At 43.1% G+C, this 20,082-nt stretch overlaps 1 protein-coding gene across 18 annotated transcripts in view; it reads left to right on the top strand.

The window, feature by feature from the left end:
- Window positions 1–3,805: 3,805 nt before the first annotated feature.
- Window positions 3,806–20,082, top strand: part of PAM (peptidylglycine alpha-amidating monooxygenase) — a 288,055-nt gene continuing 271,778 nt past the window's right edge. For 17 of the 18 annotated variants that reach the window (XM_040447619.1, XM_040447600.1, XM_040447591.1 and 14 more), the window contains exon 1: window positions 3,826–3,922. The gene's annotated coding sequence lies outside the window, so the exon portion shown is untranslated. Of the gene's footprint in view, window positions 3,923–20,082 lie in introns of all 18 variants that reach the window. The other variant, XM_040447492.1, reaches the window with a different exon arrangement.

Here is a 20,082-nt window from a genome sequence, read left to right as displayed (position 1 = left end):
GTGTGGTGATTCCTTTGTTTTCAAAGGAAACTTCATGTTCACATTCTCTCTACAGGGGTTAGTAGAGGAAGACAAGAAAATAGTTCCATAGTGTTTCTGCCAGTTTATGAAGAAAATTTTTCCTCCTACATATATCATGGTACATAATTGAATTAGTACTCCAGTAGGAAAGGGTTTGCTATTTCATACTCCTATAGTTTTTTCTTAACACCATGAAATTAAAGACATGCCAGCATGAAGCTGCATATTCCTGATCACTTTCAAATAAGCAATGTAGTATATTATTTCTTTTATGTGCTTTTATAGCACATGCTGTGCAAGGTAATTGACTCCATGACAGATGTCTGTATTTCAGAGGAAAATTTATTTGTGAAAGAACACACATGTATTACTTTAACATGGCTCTATTCTTTATGTGGTCCACAAGGTGCTTTTTGATGACTTGTAAATTGAAATTAATATTTTCTCTTGCCATTCTGTATATGCATAAGCAAACTTGACTGTTTGATATAACCAATTTGAAGCTTATTCTACTACTGAATATAACCCTCTGTTCTCAATCAGGGTTGGGTGCTCTTAGATCTTATTGGAACAGCTGCAGAATGTAGAAGGATGCAGTTTTCTTTCTTTTCAGAGAAGCCCATAGGCCTGCACATTCCCCAACCGTCCAGGATAACTTCTGTTCATTGGAACTGTCTTTACAATGAAATGACTACCAGAAAGATCTAAAAGAGTACAGGAAAGATTTTCCATGGATCTCCTTTTATTCTGTCACTTCTGCTCAAAATGTCACTCTTTCCCACGACAAACACTGGTAGGCAACAGCATCTGAAGTCCCTAACACTTTTCTGTGAGGTGGATTGGCTTGGAGAACTGGCAATATTGGGTGGATGAGGCTGCTGCAAAGGCAAATCGAAGCAGGAGAGGTTTAAAAAATTTTTTTTAACGTTTCTTTATTTTTGAGACAGAGAGAGACAGAGCATGAATGGGGGAGGGTCACAGAGAGAAGGAGACACAGAATCTGAAACAGGCTCCAGGCTCTGAGCTGTCAGCCCAGAGCCCGACGCGGGGCACGAACCCACCGACCGTGAGATCATGACCTGAGCCAAAGTCGGACGCTTAACCGACTGAGCCACCCAGGCGCCCCAGCAGGAGAGGTTTAAGGAGGACATGCCCATCTCAGTGTACTTTGTAATACTTCCTGAGACCAATTCTCCTTCCTGTAAATAAACTCTCCCATTCTTTTTGGCTACAAGAATTTTCCTAGGGAAAAAAAACTAGACCCTTTATCCCCATCAGCTGGCTGGACACTTTTTGCCATAGGATTGTACCGTATATATAAGATCAAAATAACTAATAGATATAGAGGGATTACCATATTCAGAAACGATGCAAGTTTAATAAGACTCCATTTCAGAGATGGTTTTTCTTTTAATGAGAAGAGAAGAAGAAACTTCTTATTAGGGCAGGTCCCTTCTAGCCTCTGGGACTTTTAATGGCTTAGCCTTTTGTGCACTAGCAGAAATGAGGAAAGGAGATTTCATAGTTGAAATTGAGGTAGCCTTTACAATAGTAACAGTGGGACACCAGGGATGGTTCTGTAATGGCACTTCTACAGGGCAAAGCTCAGGGGAGGTGGAGCCCTGAGGCCAGGAGAAAAGAATCTTCTCACCTACAAAGTGGGGGTGGTTGGCTCTCTTCCATAAGTTGGTGCTAAGCTTGTGTGTGCTCAGTGGCTGGACTGCACACAGACTGGAACGTTCTGAGGCTGTGATGTCTGACTTCTGAGCTTGGGGGGGACTTCCTCAGGCAGACTGGCTCTGTGTCAGTGCAGGTGAAGCTGTGGCTGTGCCCACCCTCTGGAGACTGTGAGAGAGGGTTGCCATCAGGTAAAATAGAAAGCGCTGTCCCAGCCATTCTCTTATCTTGGAAAGGAAAATTATCTCGACATAAAAATACACCGAATTGAACTTAAAAATAACAACCACCATAGTCTTAGGATTTCCATCCCTCCCCACTTCCTTCTTTTCTCATCAAAAGAGACTTCTTAGTTCAAGGGAGGGTTCCAAGTGTTTGTTTCAGTAAATAACCCAGGCCGGGAGGGAGGGATAAATGAGTTAGAGGATACCTAAGGCAGAAGAACAGCCAGGCCAGCTGTAAACCTGACCCAGCTGTTTCCTTGTATCTCCTCAATGACCCATCACTTCGCAGGATGAATTACTCATCTTTGGCCAAGAGCTAGAGGGGTTAACAGACTTCCCAGGAATTTAGGAGGGAAGTGGAGCTGGTGAAGGCATGCTCTAGGTCCTGAAGTTTATCCGTGACTCCACTGCTCTCTGGGAATTCTGTTGGAGATGGTCCAAATTTTCCAATCTGTCTACTGCAAGCATTGATGCTTTCCCAAGGGAGAAATGGCTTTTCTTTCTTGGAGTTGCCCTATGGCTGGAGGGCTTTGCTTTCTGCCTTACAGCCTATCTCCTGCCTTTTCATTCGGTTTGCATTTTCCTTCCCTGCCCTCAGTCCACCGGCTTATTTTTCTTCCTCTTCACTGTTTCTCCTCCCAGATTGCTCTTCGCTCCCCAATCCCCCAACTCTCCCCCCCCCCCCCCCCCCCCCCCCCCCCCCCCCGCCCCCCAAGACCCCAGGAGGATCTGCTATTTGAAGAACCAGCTGGAATGGGAGAGGCTGGGAGAAGACAGAGTGGGATTTAGGGAGATGAGAAACGGCTGGCGCTGGGGAAGGAAAAAGCACGGTGCATGTACCCAAGAGCTCACCTGTAATGGGATACAGAAAGTGGCAGACACGGCCCTCGAATTGTACGCGTATTAATTTGTGGGATCAGTAACGCTCAGCATGTCACCTCATGGGTACAGAACCTTCCCGCCGAAACTACCCGGATCCTCGGCACCCTGTTTCCTCCTGCTTTGAGGTGAGGCCCGGAGGGAGTTGGCTCCTTAGTTCCTTGCCCGCCCGCACTTTAGGGGAGAAGTGGTCAAGAGAGTGCGCGCTGGGCGCGCTGCAGGATTAAGATTTGGGCGGGGCGGAGGACGTGCAGACCTAAGTGGGAAGCCAGGCTAGGAAAGGGGGTGCCCCTAGGCCTGGGGTGCGGGCAGGAAAGGACTGCGAAGAGGTGAGTGAGGAACCTGAACTCAGGGACCGGGTTAGGGTGTGTGTGTGTGACTAGAAACCGCACCTTTTCCGCAGGTTCAACCCCCGGTGCCCGGTCTGCTAGTTGCCCACCCTCTCTGTACCAGAGTTCCCAGCCCCAGGCAGGAGCGGGAGGCGGCGGGGGAGGGGTCCTCGGTTCCCTCGGGAAATGTCCTCCCAGCCCCTCGCTGGGCGGAGGGAGAGTCGGACATTTTCCTCGGCCTCTTTCCGGGCAGCCGGCGTGGCCACCTCGCAGGGCTGCTTTTAAGGGACACGGGACTCGGGCGGAGCAAAAGGAGACTTTCAGGCCCGTCCTTCACCCCCTGCCCAGGCTCAAGAACGAGCCCCAGCTCTTGCCCACCTCCTGCCCTCACGTAAGTGCAAACACCCAGGACGAGCGATCCCCGCAGGGAAACCCCGGCAAGCTGCGCGCGACCAGGAGGTGACTCTGCGAGGACCTCGTTCCCAACCCCCGCGGCCCCCCGCCCGAGGGGGCAGGGGCGGAGCGCAGGCGGGCCCGGGGGCGGCCGGGAACCGCGGAGCCGCCCCGGGGGAGGGACTGCGAGCTGTCCCCGGGAGGGGAGGGCGAGCGGCGGACCGGGCTGGGCCCCGCGCGCGCCAGGAGGAAGGAGCCCCCGCCACCGCGGCCGCCGCGTGCTTAGGCTGTCCCCGCCCAGGGAGCCGGAGCCTCCCAACTAACTCCGCCCGCCGCGCCCGTCGCTTCGCCGCCGGCAGGCTCTGGCTTCCGTCCCGGACTGTGCCCGCGGCCGCGCAGGTTGGTGCCGCCGCCACCGCCGTGGGGCGGGCCGGGCGAGGCTGGGGTGGGCCGGGCGAGGCTGGGGTGGGAGCGCCGAGGGGGCTCGGAAGTTAGCCAGATGCTGGGGCCGGGGCGCCGACACTGCCCCCTCGGGGCCCGACGCGGTTGTTGATTTCCTCCTCGGCTGCGGGTCCCGGGGAAGCCAGCGCCTCGGCCGGGGAGGGTCGCCGGGACTGAGCCTTCCTCGCGCTCCCCTGGTCTCTCCCTGGCCGCCCCGCCCCGCCGCCTCGGCCTCGGCCGCTTCGAGAGGGGTCACCCCCTCCTGGCTCTCTCACCTTCGCACTTCTTGCACCCATTAATTCGTACGCATTAATTCGTTCTTTCTGCCCCCAACTTCGGGAACTCTCGGTGCCGGTGAGAAAGCCTCTCTGGTTCCCGGCTTGCCCCTGAGACTAGTTTGGGGGGAAGCGGGGTCCGCCGCGCGGGGAGAGGGGCTGGAGCTGGGGAGCGACCTGGGGGGCTCGAGAACCGGCGGGGAAGTGCCGGGAAGCGGTGGAAATTCGCTCTCGCCCGTCGCGTCCTTGCGCAGCTCTGCCCTCCTTCCCGCCGTTCTGCCGGCCAGACTAGTGCGCCCGCCAAGGGTGATCGCAGAGGCGGGATGGAAATAGCCGCCACTTGGCGCTCAGTCGGGATTTCAGTCGGGTCTCGGTCATCCTCCTGTTTGCGTGGCCTTGGGACTCGACCCCTGGGCACTGGGTTGGTGTCTGCGAAACGTGCGTCCCCTCTGCCCACCGCGGAGGGTCGTTGTGAAGATCCAGTGGGATGACTTAGGGGTGTTCCTCGACTTCGAGCCTTGTCGCCCGTCTCTCGGGAAGCTGCTGGATGGAGGGTCCTGTGTTCTAATCATCGGAGTTCAGGTGCTTCTGCTGAGATGTGATTATGTCTCTAGGTGGTTGGGCGTGTAGCTCTTCTGGGATAAAACGCTCGTGTTTCCGGATCGGGTCAGGAGTGTTCAGGGTTGAAATCGTTTCTTCCCCACCGAACCCAAAGTACCAAGCTAGGGACCTTACATCTATTTCTATGGCCATAGGAATTCAAACAGCGGAAGATCGTTACTGGCCTCATTCTTTGTAAACGAGAATTGTGTGTGCTTCCGATGTTTTCCAACCTTTACAATCTCTTTTCCATCTGTACTGAAATTTAAATTTGCTAAAAATTCAGGAAGTAGACCTTTATTTTAGTAGGTAAGTTTAGACATTTAGCTCAAAGAAAAGATAGATACTCTATCGTTGGCAACTTTTCAGTTTAAAATCATAGGCACAAGAAGCATGGTTAGCACCATTCTAATTACTGTATGAAGAAAGCAAGTAAATGGCCTAAGAAAGTCAGCTTTAGACTTAATATTAAATGTCTGAGTCCCACCATCCATGAATTCCTGATTTTGTAGACATTTCCTAAGTTCCTGTATTGTACAATACATGGTGATAGGTGCTTAAAAAGACAAATATACAATATATTCCTTGTCCTAAAGAGGCTTCCAGTCTAAGTTAGAGAATAATATTTTTACTTCCTATTTTTATATGAACATCGAATATATCCTAATACTACATACAGCAAGTAGAATGATATCAAGAATACATTATTGAAGGCCCTTTAAGATAATTAATTAATTTGGTGAATCTACTTAATAGGTTGAAATAAAAAGTTTACCTAAGCCAGTGTTTTCTGAAGTGAAATTTCAAATGTTATTTCACCAAATGGGAGGCATTCTTTGTAATAAAATAAATTCTGTATTTTTAGAATGAAAACTCAGAAAAAGTATCCATGCATATATGATATGGTAATCAAATGTTAAAAGCTATAGAAAGTTCAATTCTAATTCAGCTCTCTTTAGTCAAGTCAATTTATGGTGCCCATATATGTTTTTTTCTCAGCTCTTTGAGAAAGGAAATTATAATGGCTAGAAAAAGTACAGAGATTGAATGTAATATTTTTTTTTAATTTTTTTTCAACGTTTATTTATTTTTGGGACAGAGAGAGACAGAGCATGAACGGGGGAGGGGCAGAGAGAGAGGGAGACACAGAATCAGAAACAGGCTCCAGGCTCTGAGCCATCAGCCCAGAGCCGGACGCGGGGCTCAAACCCACGGAGCGCGAGATCGTGACCTGGCTGAAGTCGGACGCTTAACCGACTGCGCCACCCAGGCGCCCCTGTTTTTCCTATTTTAAAAGAATTTAGCTTGGCACAAAGGATGAGCAAGAATTCCATCTGGAAAAGATTGACCAGGCTGTGTTGTATTTGGTGCAACATTAGTGACATCTCTGGTTCTTGTCAGTGAGGCAAGCCACCTTGAAGGGCATCCTGAGGGAGATGAAGTTAACTTTACACTTGGCCTTTTTGCTTAGCACCTTTTTTTTTTTTTTTTTTTTTTTTTTTTTTTTTTTATCATTTTGAGTTGAGATTAAAGATCCTGTCACTGCTCTGGAAATTGTGCGGTTTGGTAAATAGTCATGAGTCTTCAGCCAGGAAGCTTCTTATGTAAGAACTTTATTTACCCCTTTTAACTCCTTTAACTAGTAAAAGCTAATCGTTAAAACTACACACACATAGCTTTACAAAAAAAGTCTCTGAATAAAGTTGTTGGTATTATGTTCTCTCAAGTCTCCTTGGAGGAGTTTTGGTCATCTTTATCTCCTGTCATTTACTGTACTTGTGTAGAGAATAAGACCTTCATTTTACCCAGGGTTGGACAGCTAGTTAGTGGCGGCAAGAGTAGATCTATAATTCATATTGCTTGAGTAATAGTTCTGTGGCTTTCTTTCTTCCTTCCTTCCTTTCTTAACCCTGGGTGGTCTTTTATCATCTAAGGGATATTAAAAATCTCATGTTTGTAAATTGTATATGGTTAAAACTTTTGGATTTGGGTTCTGGTGGGCCTGGGTTTGAATCCTGCCCTGCCATTTAGTAGTCATGTAATAATGGGTAAGTTACTTAACCTCCCAATTTCCTCAGTTTCCTCATCTCCAAAACGGGCATAATGGAAGTACCTAGCTCAAAGTACTGTTATTAGGATGAAATGCGCTTAGCACATTGCCTTTATTTAGTACAAAACCTACTTCTCTACTAAAGTAGTTATTTTAGTTTCTTGGGGCAGGGGATGATGTTTCAAAATTTAAAAATAAATAAAATTAAATTGTTATTTAACATTTAAAAAATAAAAGCAAAAACAAAACTATACGTCACCCCCCTCCCCAATATTTTGAATTGGTCATTCTTCAGCTAATGTTTGTTTATTTAGTCAGCAATGTTTATTGAGCTCCTACTGTGTGTTGGACTTTTTCCTAGGCACTGGCATACAGTGGTGTAGAAGATAGTCATAGTCACTCTTTTATGACCTTAAGAGTCTGGGGAGGGATCTGGACTTGTAAACAGAAAATTATAATCTCATGTGATTCGTGCCATGATAGGGGTAATGCAGAGAACCACAGGAGATGGGATGGTGGGGGCCTGGGTGCGAGAGTGTCCTCCAATGCATCACCTCATTGTACCTTGGGCTGGTGGTGGGTAGGGAAAGCTTACTGTGAATACACTAAAACCTGAAAATTAATGATAATTAGCAATTGCAGAAGTTGGGGATTGAGGAATGTCCCAGACCAAGGGGAACAAACAGAGCATGATGCGTTAGAATGGAAGTCAGGTAAATAATGTAAAAGAATAAATGAATGAGAGTGGGAAGGAGAGGTGTGGCACCTGCAGAACCCAGGCTTTGTTCAAAAGAAACAGTGATACTCAACTCCAGCCAAGTGTTGTCAGGTTGGGATGCAGGCCTTGTGTGGCCAGATGCCCTGGTTGTTGTTGTTGTTTTTAAAAAAATTGTTTTTAGTGTTTATTTTTGAGAGAGAGAGAGAGAGAGAGAGAGACAAAGCATGAGCAGAGGAGGGGCAGAGAGAGAGAAGGAGACACAGAATCTGAATCAGACTCCAGGCTCTGAGCTGTCAGCACAGAGCCCGATGCGGGGCTCAAACTCACATATTGTGAGATCATGTCCTGAGCCAAAGTCGGACACTTAACCAACTGAGCCACCCAGGCGTCCCAGAGGCCCTGGATTTTTAAGAAGAGCTGACTGTCTAGTGTAAGAGATTTGGGTACTCTAAGCTCAGAGTCCCCCTTCTGCAATACAATCATTAGGTATCACTTGCCCTGTTTGCATCATACTGTGGGAACTGGGTTTCAAAGAGCTGGCACAACTGTATTAATACCCTTGCTATTGCTGTTTCTGTGAGTAGTGTAGTCCTTTGTCTCATACTTAGCAATATCCTGTCTTCTCCCAGCGTCTCTAAAGCTGTAACATGCTTGTTTGTTAGCTTGCCAATTGGGTAAAATCTAAGATCCTTTACAGTTCTTTAAAGCCACTAGCTACATTGTTTAAATTTAAATTTTAGTTAATTAAAAAAAAATGTTAATTCCTCTATCACACTGGCCACATTTTAAGTGTTTAATAGCCACATGTGGCTAGTGACTACTGTTGTGGGAAGAGCAGATACAGAACATTTCCATCACTGCAGGAAGTTCTACCGGGGACTGCTGGTTTATTTTTTTTATTTTTTTTTTAATTTTTTTTTTCAACGTTTATTTATTTTTGGGACAGAGAGAGACAGAGCATGAATGGGGGAGGGGCAGAGAGAGAGGGAGACACAGAATCGGAAACAGGCCCCAGGCTCTGAGCCATCAGCCCAGAGCCCGACGCGGGGCTCGAACTCACGGACCGCGAGATCGTGACCTGGCTGAAGTCGGACGCTTAACCGACTGCGCCACCCAGGCGCCCCACGGGGACTGCTGGTTTAAAGCTTCAGATTTTTTTGTGTGTTCTTGGGTGAGTTGAGATGAGTTGTTGATTTCAACAGCCTAAAAATGATAACTTGTTTTCATGTTAGGCTCATAGGAGTTCCTTTATACAAAGGAAATATTTCAGTTTGGGTAATCAATGCAGTATTTGGTTCAGGCCTCTTGGGCAAATAAAAGCAGAAAATTACCTAAAGTGTCACTTTGGAGACTGGACAGACGAGGGCCATGTGGCAACAGAAATTCTCCATGTATATGCCATTCCTCAGTATCATGTGGAGATAGGATCTGTGCACAAAGGAACTTGACCTTCTGCACACTGTCTTCAGTTTCATCTACTAGGCATGTTTACTGTGAAAGGATAAGAGGTGCGCATTCTCAAGGAGGTTCTGGAACACTGCCAGTCCACCAGCACCCAGGCTGCTCCTTCTGCCCTCCAGCTGTGCCATCTGAATTCATATAGAGGATGGAGGAAAGGAACAAGATTCCCAGTGGCTCTCATTCAGGGAGTTTAAAGGGACAGCCTGGAGGACAGAGCAAACTAGATTCAAACAGGAGAAAAAAAAAGTAGTACTTTACAGCACAACTTTCAGTGACACCGCGTGGGTGGGAGAAAATGCCAGGAAACGATAAAAACAGCAGATCCCCTCTCTGTCGGGGGGGGGGGGGGGGGGGGGGCGGGAGGGCAGTTCATTTTGAGGAGGTCATGGACCACAAGTCCCGGGAAGGAGAAGCACACCATTATTTCTATCATTCTTTCTGTCATTCTGTAGGCCCAGGCAACAGCAGTGGCAGCCTCAGAGGACGGTTTTTTACCTGCATTGACTGTGAAATTGACTGCAGTCATGTAGGTACAGCATAAGCAAAACAAAGGACAGTGGTTGAAATTTAAAAAAAATGAAGGCGGAGGCCCTTAGGGAAGAACCATATTACCACCTGCTATTTCCCTGGCTAGAAATGCCCTATAAAAAATTTCAGATTTGGGGAATTTCATTTACGTGTGGCAGAAGAAATTTGCTTGTACGTATTTCTAGTGTAATAAAATGGTTCGTACGTGAAGACAAATTCAAAGTTTTAAAAATTTGAGTTTTAGAATATTTTAAAAATTGCATTTATTGTTCACAAGTTCTTACATGCATAACCCAGAGTACGCTATGGCTGTCTTTTAGAACTCTTTCACAGAAGACTTTTATAAAAGAGACAGGTTAATTTTGAAGTCGCAAGATGATGGGATGATTGTTTGCATATAACTGGAGGGCTTCTGTGTTATTTAAAGAAAATTTGTGTAGGCTACACATATAGCTCTTGTTTACCCTGCTAAATGCATAGACAAACCCTTATTTTCACAGATACTCTTCAGGTTTTAATAGATTTGGGGAGAGCTGGATCATGTGCTGCTAGGGTTTGTACCAATGTAGAGTCCCCTGCATAAATTTCTCAATTAGTAAGCTTTTACTCCATTTTGTGTTTCAGTGTTACTTTGCTCCATGTCTTTTTGTGTGTGTGTGTGTGTGTGAATTTTGAAATCTTAATTCTGGAGGGGTGGAAAAGGTTTGTGATCTTCCCTGTATTCTTCCCGCCCCTCCCAGCTTAAATCTCACACCGTCAGTTTTTTAGCACGCTTTCGTTTTTCCCTTTCTGTTTTGTTTGCCACAGTTTTGTTAGCACACTTCAAGCTTGCATTTCCTTGTGTCTCCTCTCTCTTCATATCAACAGCATGAAATTGGAAGTAATCATTGTCTGTTGTATTTCTGAAGATCAGAATTCTCAGCAGTTTCATGCTGTCCTTTCGCAGGCAGGGTGTGGTAAATCATCTTTCGAGAACTGGCTCCAGTAAAACTGGAGTATGTGGTTGAAACTGTTGTGCCCTTCTCAGAAACAAACCCAGGAGACTTGGCTGTTTATTGCATGAGTCACTGATGGGCTCAAATGAAAGGAGATGGTACTAGGTTGCTTTTCATTCACGTCCACGTTACCTCTTATTTTAAAAGAAGCCTGAAATAAAGAAAAACCAGTAAGTTCTTCCTTTTCCCTCAGAATTTAGAATTACATGGATTCAGCATTAGGTGATAAAAACAACAACAGTTGAGGGTTACAAATCAGGCTTTGTCCTTTAACCCCTGATTTCCTGTGGTGTTCAAAAATTTTCAGTGTGTACATTTCCTCAAGTCATACAGGAGTGGCTTTAATCAGTAGCAAAGTGGGTTCTCTGTATTATATGCCATTTCCTCCATGGACCTTGCCTCACTTAGCTATTGCTCTATGCCTAATTGACCACAGTGAAATGTCTTTAAAACATTTTCCGGGGACTGAGGACTTTTTTGAGAATTTTTATAAGAGCAAATGCCAAGAAGGAAAGTTTGAATAGTTTCTTTGCAGAGACAATTGTTTCCAGAGAGACTGATGAGTCAAGGAGTCCTTAATAGGATATGTAGATGTAACCTTTCACCTAGTTACTGTCATTACCTAAGTCATAACTATGTAGTTTTAGCAAATTGTTTGGACTGGTTCTTGTCTAGTTCTTAATGTAACAAACTCCCTTCGTCCCATTCTTTTCCAGTCCGTAGTCAGTGTTGTTTCAAAGTTTGTATTGCCCTTGGCTTCCCCTTGTTCCTCCTGTTTTAGTGCCAGCTTGTTATCATATTGTACATTTCACTAGTATCTTTGTCTTCAGCTCTTCTTCAGTATTTGTGGAAAGTTTTTATATATGTATTTGATACTGGCTTCTAGCTCTTTGGTTCCTACCAAGGTGCCTTCTTTCACTTATTCAACAAATATTTATTTGGTGCCTGTCATGTACTAGGCACTGCTCTTGACCCTAGAGATTCGATAGGGAGCAAATTATTCATGATCTGTGCTGTCATGGAGTGAAGAGTCCAAGATGAAGACAATCATTAATTTAAAAATACCCACAGCAACTAAAATTACATGAATGTACAGAGTTAAATGCTCTGAATAGAACAATAAGGTGTTATGGGCTTGTGTAACAGGAACCCGAGTAAGTAACACTCGATTAATATCTGAAAAATGAGGTGGAGAATTTGAGAGAGGGTGGGGAGAAGAATGGTCCTGACAGCAGACAGAAGTTTGTGCAAAGGCCCTGTGAAGGTGGTTGGTCATGGGGAGGAGATGGATGGCTGCTGCATTCCAAGTAGAAATGACCATGTGCATTACACCTGTTTGTATGCTGTGGCATGGTAGTGAAGATGGATTAAAAAGTGTTTTAGAGGATAACATCAGCCGTATTTGGGAATAAGATTCTTTTATTCAGTCAGCAAATATTTATGAGTCCCTGCTTTATGCCAAGATTTGTGCCAGGCTCTGGAGATACAGCTGTGAATAAGACAAGCAAGATCCCTGTACTTGTGGAGTGTATGTACTGACGAGAGTAATGGCTAGTCAATAATTTAAAAATAAATATAATTTGAGGTAATAACAAGTCTTATCAAGAAAAACGAAGCCATGTAAGGGAATGGAGAATGACAAGGGGAGAGTCTTCTTGTATAGAGTAGTCAAGAACGATCTTTCTGAAGAGGTGGGTCTTTTGAACAAAGACCCAAATAAAGTGGGGGAGCTAACCATGCAAAAATCCTCTACCAAGCAGAGGGAGCAGCTAGTACAAGGTCTTGAGGCTGAAACAAGAACCCCCCCACACCCTCAAAAAAAACCAAGAAGGCCAGTTTGTCTAGAAATATGTAAGCTCTCAAGGATGTCTTGCTCGAAGCTGAAACTTGGAGCATCTAGAGAGATTCATTATACTCTGTGTAGTCATGACCACTCTTTCAAAGCCACACACTGTACCAGTCACAATCCCACTTTGCTCTGCCATTAAACTGTTGTTAACACTGCTACGGGGACAGTTTCCTTCATCACATCACACGCCCGCTGAAAGTCAGGCATTGGTAACTGCTTGTCCATCATGTCAATGCTAACCCTTTGATCGGCTCAATGGAAGGACCCCTTTTTTAAAATTTTAACCCCATTTTCCATTATAGCCTTCTCTGGACTTCTCCATTTGGTCATTTGAAAGGCCCGATTTTGTTTCGGCCTTACCCATAATTTGTTATCTTTCTCCTTGATGTTACATTTATTCACTATGGTGCCTCTTTCCTTTTTGTTAGTCTGTTTCCAGCTCTTCCTTCAAGGCCAGGTTCATAAGTTACCAGTTACTTTTTCTACCAGTTTCTTCTGAATTACCCCATTTTATTTGGATCACTGAGCACCTCAGCCTAGTCAGTCTGTAGGATACTATTTTTTTCCTTTGTTCCTTGAGTCATTGGAAGAGGCACCACTTTAAAGTGCTACTGTTGTTTCAAGTTAAAATATTTATGATTCTATTCTTCCTAGAAAAGACTGGGCACCAATACTAGCTCTGCCATATGCATATGCGACTTTGGCCAACGCATTCAACCCTTTGAGGTTCAGGTTCCTTGTCAGTAAGATGAAGATGATAATCCTCCCCTATTTCATTCACAGTGTGGTTGTGAGAAGTAAATGAAATAAAACACAGGAAACATGTTTTAAACAAATGTAAGTCATTATTTTAAATACTGTAGATGGGGGGCGCCTGGGTGGCTCAGTCGGCTGAGCGGCCGACTTCAGCTCAGGTCACGATCTCGCAGTCCGTGAGTTCGAGCCCCGCGTCGGGCTCTGGGCTGATGGCTCAGAGCCTGCAGCCTGCTTCTGATTCTGTGTCTCCCTCTCTCTCTGCCCCTCCCCCGTTCATGCTCTGTCTCTCTCTGTCTCAAAAATAAATAAAACGTTAAAAAAAATTAAAATAAATAAATAAATAAATACTGTAGGTGGGCATATTTCATTTCCTCATCTAAATTGCCAGTGTGGAATCTTGTGTGCTGCCGGAATTCTTTGAGGCTTCTTGAGCTTCTACCCTCACTACGCAAGCTTGGGACATGCAAGTCCATGTCCTGTGTAATAGTTTCCTGGGGCTGCTATAACAAAACACCAGAAACTGGGTGGCTTAGCACAACAGAAGCATATTGTCTCATGGTTCTGGAGGCTCTGAGCTTAGTGTATGGTCAGGGTGGGTTCCCTCTGAGGGCTGTGAGGGGGCATCTCTTCCATTCCTCTCTCTTAGTTTCCAGGAGCCCCTGGCATTCCTTTGCCTGCAGATGCAATTCTCTTGGTGTCTTCACATCACCATTCCTCTGTGTCACTGTGTCCAAGTTTCCCCTTTGTATAAGGACACAGTCATTGGATTACAGCCCACCCTAATGTCCTCATCTTAACTTGATCACTTGCAAAGATCCTATTTCCAAATAAGATGACATTCACAGATACCGGAATAAGACTTTAACATCTTTTTTAGGGGATGTGATTCAACTCACATCTGTATGATTCAATACACATTAAGAAATGGTAATCACAAATATCATGAATTAGTTGTGTAGTATTAGAATGATTGATAGAGGTGATGGGTTAGGTATGTAAGAGCTAATCTTCTGTATGACATAGGGCAAAATAAATGAAATACCTGGTCAAAGTTCCATGTGAAATTCTGAATGTACGTAAGAATTCTGCAAGTCCTGTTAATTTCCAGTTGGTGTAAATTAGAATAGAGAGGGACAACCATACTTTTCTTTTAATAGTACATTCAGATATTGTACTGATGTGAATGGAAACAAATATGTAAGTCTTCTACTTATTCATATAATCTTTATGTAGACTCTTGTGTGTGAAAAGTTTTATTGCTTCAATTGTTTCTTTGGCCTAAGCATGCTACCTTTGACTCTCCGGAAGGCCACATGTGGTCCTCTGACACAGACTAACCACTCTCCACTAAACGTCTGGAAGGATCTGTGGTTTTTACGTTATTAGATGGCTCAGCCTCGGTTGATTAAAAACTCACTCTTCTCTTAGGCTTAAAAATCTCATATATTTGTTTTTATCATCAGTTTCTTTTTTGTTTGCTTTTATTTATTTATTTATTTATTTATTTATTTATTTATTTATTTATTTTTGATACCGCAGGGAAGAGTTTAATACGATTCTATCTGTTGATGTTGGAGAATACTTAAGTGCCTCTCTTGCAAGAGTTTTTTATCATATTTGGCATTAAGGTGTTCCATTTTTTGTGTTACTCTTCAGATGGCCTCTTCTTCTAGTGTTCAGGACAGCCTTTGTTACAGGGGCCCTGAGGAAAGGTACCTGCAGCTGGTATGGTGGTATTTTCCTGTGTAGCTGGCCGACCTGTTTAAAAGTCTGACCATTTTTTATTTTCTAATAGTCTAGCACGTAGATCACATCTGAGAAGCCTATGGTAGGAAGCCATTCAGATTTAGTGAATAGAAATTGAATACTTGACCTTTACCACAAAAGTGGCTATTTTTGGTCAATCAGAACTTTTTTAGCATAGCTGTTATATTCCAAATAATTATGTGATAGAGAAAGGTTTTAATTGTTGTACTTTAATTAATTTGTTTCACTGTTATTGCTATGTTGAGATTTTTGCTAAAGGAAAAACAGCCATGGATTATTTCTGCTTATACTTTTTTGTAAAAATTTTTTAAAGAAAAAGGCAAGCAGTGAATTTCAGATTTCACTGTTACTGTAGAAATAAATTTCCTCTTGGTATGCAATCAAGTAGATGTCATCAGGAGAAAAAAATGTTTTGATCGTTATTTTCCAAATCTACTAGAACATCTTTCTGAAACTAGAAAAAATTTGAAAAATCATATGAGAAGGATAAAATCATCACAGGAGATTAAATTTATTGCTACCTTAGTCTTCACTATCTGCAAAATTTGATTTTTCCTTGTTCTTAAGCAAAGTTTTTGACATATATTTTACTTTCTAAACATAAACACCAGAGGGTCAAAACAGTGACTGAAGCGATAACATCAACCAAAAATATGTTGAAGAGAGAACATGTTAGATAGAAAATTTCATGGGTTGAGGAGTGAGACGTGGGGAGAACATTTGAAAGAAGTATATTTGTTCCTGGAGTCAGGAAAGATCTTGATTCTGGTCATTTAATTTTTTTTTGCTATTTTTGTTTTGGCAGTTTTTCATTGTTCCACTTTAAATGTGTATATTCTTTCTCCTGAAAACATGAGCTTTAAGCTATACTTGGGGCTATTTGGTGTTTCATGTAATCTCAGCATCTAGTAGAGATACTTGACCCAAGGGGTGCTTAATCACTAGGTTCTGGGGCAGTCATTCCAGAGCATCATCAACTTCATTGATACTGGTGGTCTCATTGAGTAAATTCTCTATACTTGAAAAATACAGTTTTTGTTTGTTTGTTTGTTTGTTTGTTTTCAACGTTTATTTATTTTTGGGACAGAGAGAGACAGAGCATGAACGGGGAGGGGCAGAGAGAGAGGGAGACACAGAATCGGAAACAGGCTCCAGGCTCCGAGCCATCAGCCCAGAGCCTGACGCAGGGCTCGAACTCACGGACCGCGAGATCGTGACCTGGCTGAAGTCGGACGCTTAACCGACTGTGCCACCCAGGCGCCCCTGTTTGTTTGTTTTGAGGTAGTCAAAAGGGTGGACTTGAGAGTTAAAATGCCTTATGTTCAGACTCTAGGTCTGACTTTTACCAGTTTGTGACTTCAGACAAATGACTTATTTTCTCTATGCCTCAGTTTCCTAATCTCTGAAATGAAATAATAATAATAACAACAACAACAACAATAACAACAATGACTCCTCACAGGGTGCCTGGGTGGTTCAGTCAGTTAAGCATCTGACTCTTGCTTTTGGCTCAGGTTATGATCTCACGGCTGTGAGATTGAGTGCTAAATCAGACTTTACCCTGAGTACTGAGCCTACTTGGGATTCTCTGTTTGCCTGTCTCTCTCTGTGCCCTTCTCCCACTCATGCTCTCTCTGACTCTCTCAAAATAAACAAGTAAACTTAAAAAAATAATAATTCACCAGTAGCCCTTGTGATACTGGTTATATGCCAGGCATTGTTCTAAACATGTCACATATTTTTAACACATTTAAGTCTCACAGCAACTTTGTGCCATAGGTAGTTATTATTCCAGTTACAAATAAGGAAAATCAGCCACTCATAGGTCAACGTAATTTACCCAAGGTCACATTGATATTAAGTGGTGTGGCCACTATTTGAATCCAGGGATTCTGGCTTGGGGGCCTATGCCACCCTGGAACAGATGAGATGCTCATGTAATGCACTTAGCCCGGAGTCACGCACTTATGAGCACTTGAACTACCGCTCCTTTTCACCACTACTGCTATTACAATAACTACTACTACTGTTTATATTGCCCACTCTGATTCATACCTAACTATATTTTAATGATAATCATTTTCCCAAACACTCTCTATAGACTCTGAAAAAATGACTTTACTAGTGTCTCTCTTATTGTTTCCCTTTTTTTAGTTATTTTCAAGGCATTGATTCCTAAAGGAGTTTTTGAACATAATGTTTTAGCATGTCCATAGAATAAAAGTATTTTGTACAGTGGAGCCATTTATAGGTCGTAGCTATAAAAAAAAAAAAATCCACAAGGTGTTGGTTAAGCTTTTGGGAGTTATAAATTCTTGACAGCCATTTTATTAAAAAATTAAAAAAAGGGGTGCCTGGGTGGCGCAGTCGGTTAAGCATCCGACTTCAGCCAGGTCACAATCTCGCGGTCCGTGGGTTCGAGCCCCGCGTCGGGCTCTGGGCTGATGGCTCAGAGCCTGGATCCTGTTTCCAATTCTGTGTCTCCCTCTCTCTCTGCCCCTCGCCCGTTCATGCTGTCTCTCTCTGTCCCAAAAATAAATAAACGTTGAAAAAAAAATTAAAAAAAAATTTTAGTGTTTATTTATTTTTGAGAGAGAGAGAGAGAAAGAGAGCATGAACAGGGGATGGGCAGAGAGAGAAGAGAAGGAGACACAGAATCAGAAGCAGGTTCCAGGCTCTGAACTGTCAGCACAGAGCCCACCCAATGCAGGGCTCGAACTCATGAGCCATGAGATCATGACCTGAGAAGTCTGACTGAACCACCCAGACACCCATAAAAAAATTTTTTTTAATGTTTATTTATTTTTGAGAGAGAGAGCAAGCAAGTAGGGGAGGGACAGAGAGAGACAGGGAGACATAGAATCCTAAGTGGGCTCCAGGCTCTGAGCTGTCAGCACAGAACCTGACGCAAGGCTTGAACTCACAAACTGCGAGATCATGACCTGAGCTGAAGTCAGACACCCAACCAACTGAGCCACCCAGGTGCCCCATTGATAGCCATTTTAGTGTCTCTTCAAAGAAGTTAAACCCTGTCACAGTTTAAAACCTTTATATTTCAGTACATTGTATACTTGATTCTGGGATGGGCGGGGGGGAGGGTGGGCAGTAAGATGTGAGGGTAGTTGGGAACTAAATGTCCTAATAACCTTTTTTTCCCATTGCTAAAAATTATAATTCTGATAATCATTTAGGATGACCTACCTTCCTTCCTTCCTTTCTTTCTTTCTTTCTTTCTTTCTTTCTTTCTTTCTTTCTTTCCTTAAGTAATCTCTACACTCACTGTGGGGCTCTAACTCATGATTCAGAGATCAAGAGTGTCATGTTCTACCAATTGAGCCAGCTAGGTGCCCCTAAGACGCCTCTAAAAAATGAAAATAAACCCATTTTCCAGTTAGGAATGAAATTGAAGATTTTTGTCATTGGTACTACATTCTAAGGGGAAACATAGGAAATGGCAAGAAGTGGTTTTAGTTTTTAAAGTATAACCCTGTATGGAGTTTATTTTTTTTTTTTTAATTTTTTTTTCAACGTTTATTTATTTTTTTTGGGACAGAGAGAGACAGAGCATGAACGGGCGAGGGGCAGAGAGAGAGGGAGACACAGAATCAGAAACAGGCTCCAGGCTCTGAGCCATCAGCCCAGAGCCCGATGCAGGGCTCGAACTCAGGGACTGTGAGATCGTGACCTGGTTGAAGTCAGACGCTTAACCGACTGCGCCACCCAGGCGCCCCATAATCCTGTATGGAGTTTAAACACACAACTTTGCAATGTTAACCAAGATTTTTTTTTTTTTTATTTGTACAAAAAACTTGGTGGTGACAATGATTTTGGCTCCTTCCCATAAACACTGTGTACTTATGCCTAGTGACTTAGTCTAGAATTATCAACTATGGGAATACAAAGGGAGGAAACACTGGGGGAGGAACCTTTTAGAATCCTGAGAAGAGGAAATTGATGTTTACACTGCTGTTGGCTAGTTTTGAAGCTTTTAAAAATAAAGTTGCATTGTATGTCTCAAATTTTGTAGAAAGAAGACTAATGCCAATTGGAAAATAGCATTCTGGGAAGGTTTATGACCTGAGTGGCTCGGAAACCCCCTCAGAGGCCATGGCTCACTAGAAGGTCTGTGGCTAGGTTTAAGAGAAGAAATGTTTATGTGTTCTCATTCTAGTAAACTATGGACATAAGTATCATGATAATTGCTCCCATTTATTGAGGGAGTTTTTTATAAAGTAGAAGCAAATCAGCTTCCTGGCCTTAGATATTTTGGTTAAGTCTTAGCTCTCCATTTTAATAGCTACGTGACCTTGGACAAATCACTGAACCTCTCAGTGTCTTAGCTTTATCATCTTTAAAACAAAGATACTCTAGTACCTATTATATGTGGTGTAGTGGTTGTAATTATTTTTGAAGTGATGCATATAAAATGTATGTATAAAATGCATACAAAATGCCTAGCACATGATTAACTGTATAGTAAATATTAACTATTACTATTATTATTATTATTACATGTTGTATACCTACCTGGAATACTTCTACTGCTTTCTATAACCCTGCAATGCAAACCATTATCCCTGTTTTACAGAAGAAAACTGAAGCTCACAAAGGTGAATTATTTTGTTCTGAAGGTGAAATCATGTGAAAATGGTCCTTCTTTTGGCATCCTTTTCATCCTGATGGTTATGTTCTGCTGTTGCCCATTACTACCAAGCTTGTGAGATAGAGCATAAGGGGTTTGCGATTGTTTTTCTCAGAATTTATGTACTAGGATTATGATGCAATTTACAAGATACAGCATTCTCAAACTTATGAAATACAAAGGCCTCTTTCCATCCTTATTTCCAGTTTGACTTAATTATGTTTGTCGTAATGTTATGTAAATATATCCCAACATGGAGTAAATGTCTTAGTTTATAGCATTTACACAGTTATAAAATAAAGCAAATTTACAAATTGAATGCCAACAAAACTGCAAAAACAATAAAATTCAAGTAATGACATTAATTTATGTGACAGATGTGTTATTCTGCTGCAAGTAAACTGTCAATTTTGGGTTTATCCATACTCCAGATGGGTTTTATGTTTAGTCTATGACTACCTTTTGATTTAATGCTAT

The sequence above is a fragment of the Herpailurus yagouaroundi genome, unplaced genomic scaffold, assembly GCF_014898765.1.
Source record: "Herpailurus yagouaroundi ecotype Mexico unplaced genomic scaffold, PumYag 29, whole genome shotgun sequence".
NCBI lineage: Eukaryota > Metazoa > Chordata > Mammalia > Carnivora > Felidae > Herpailurus > Herpailurus yagouaroundi.
The sequence above is the reverse complement of the archived record's forward strand: the minus strand, read 5'-3'. Positions and strand labels throughout refer to the sequence as shown.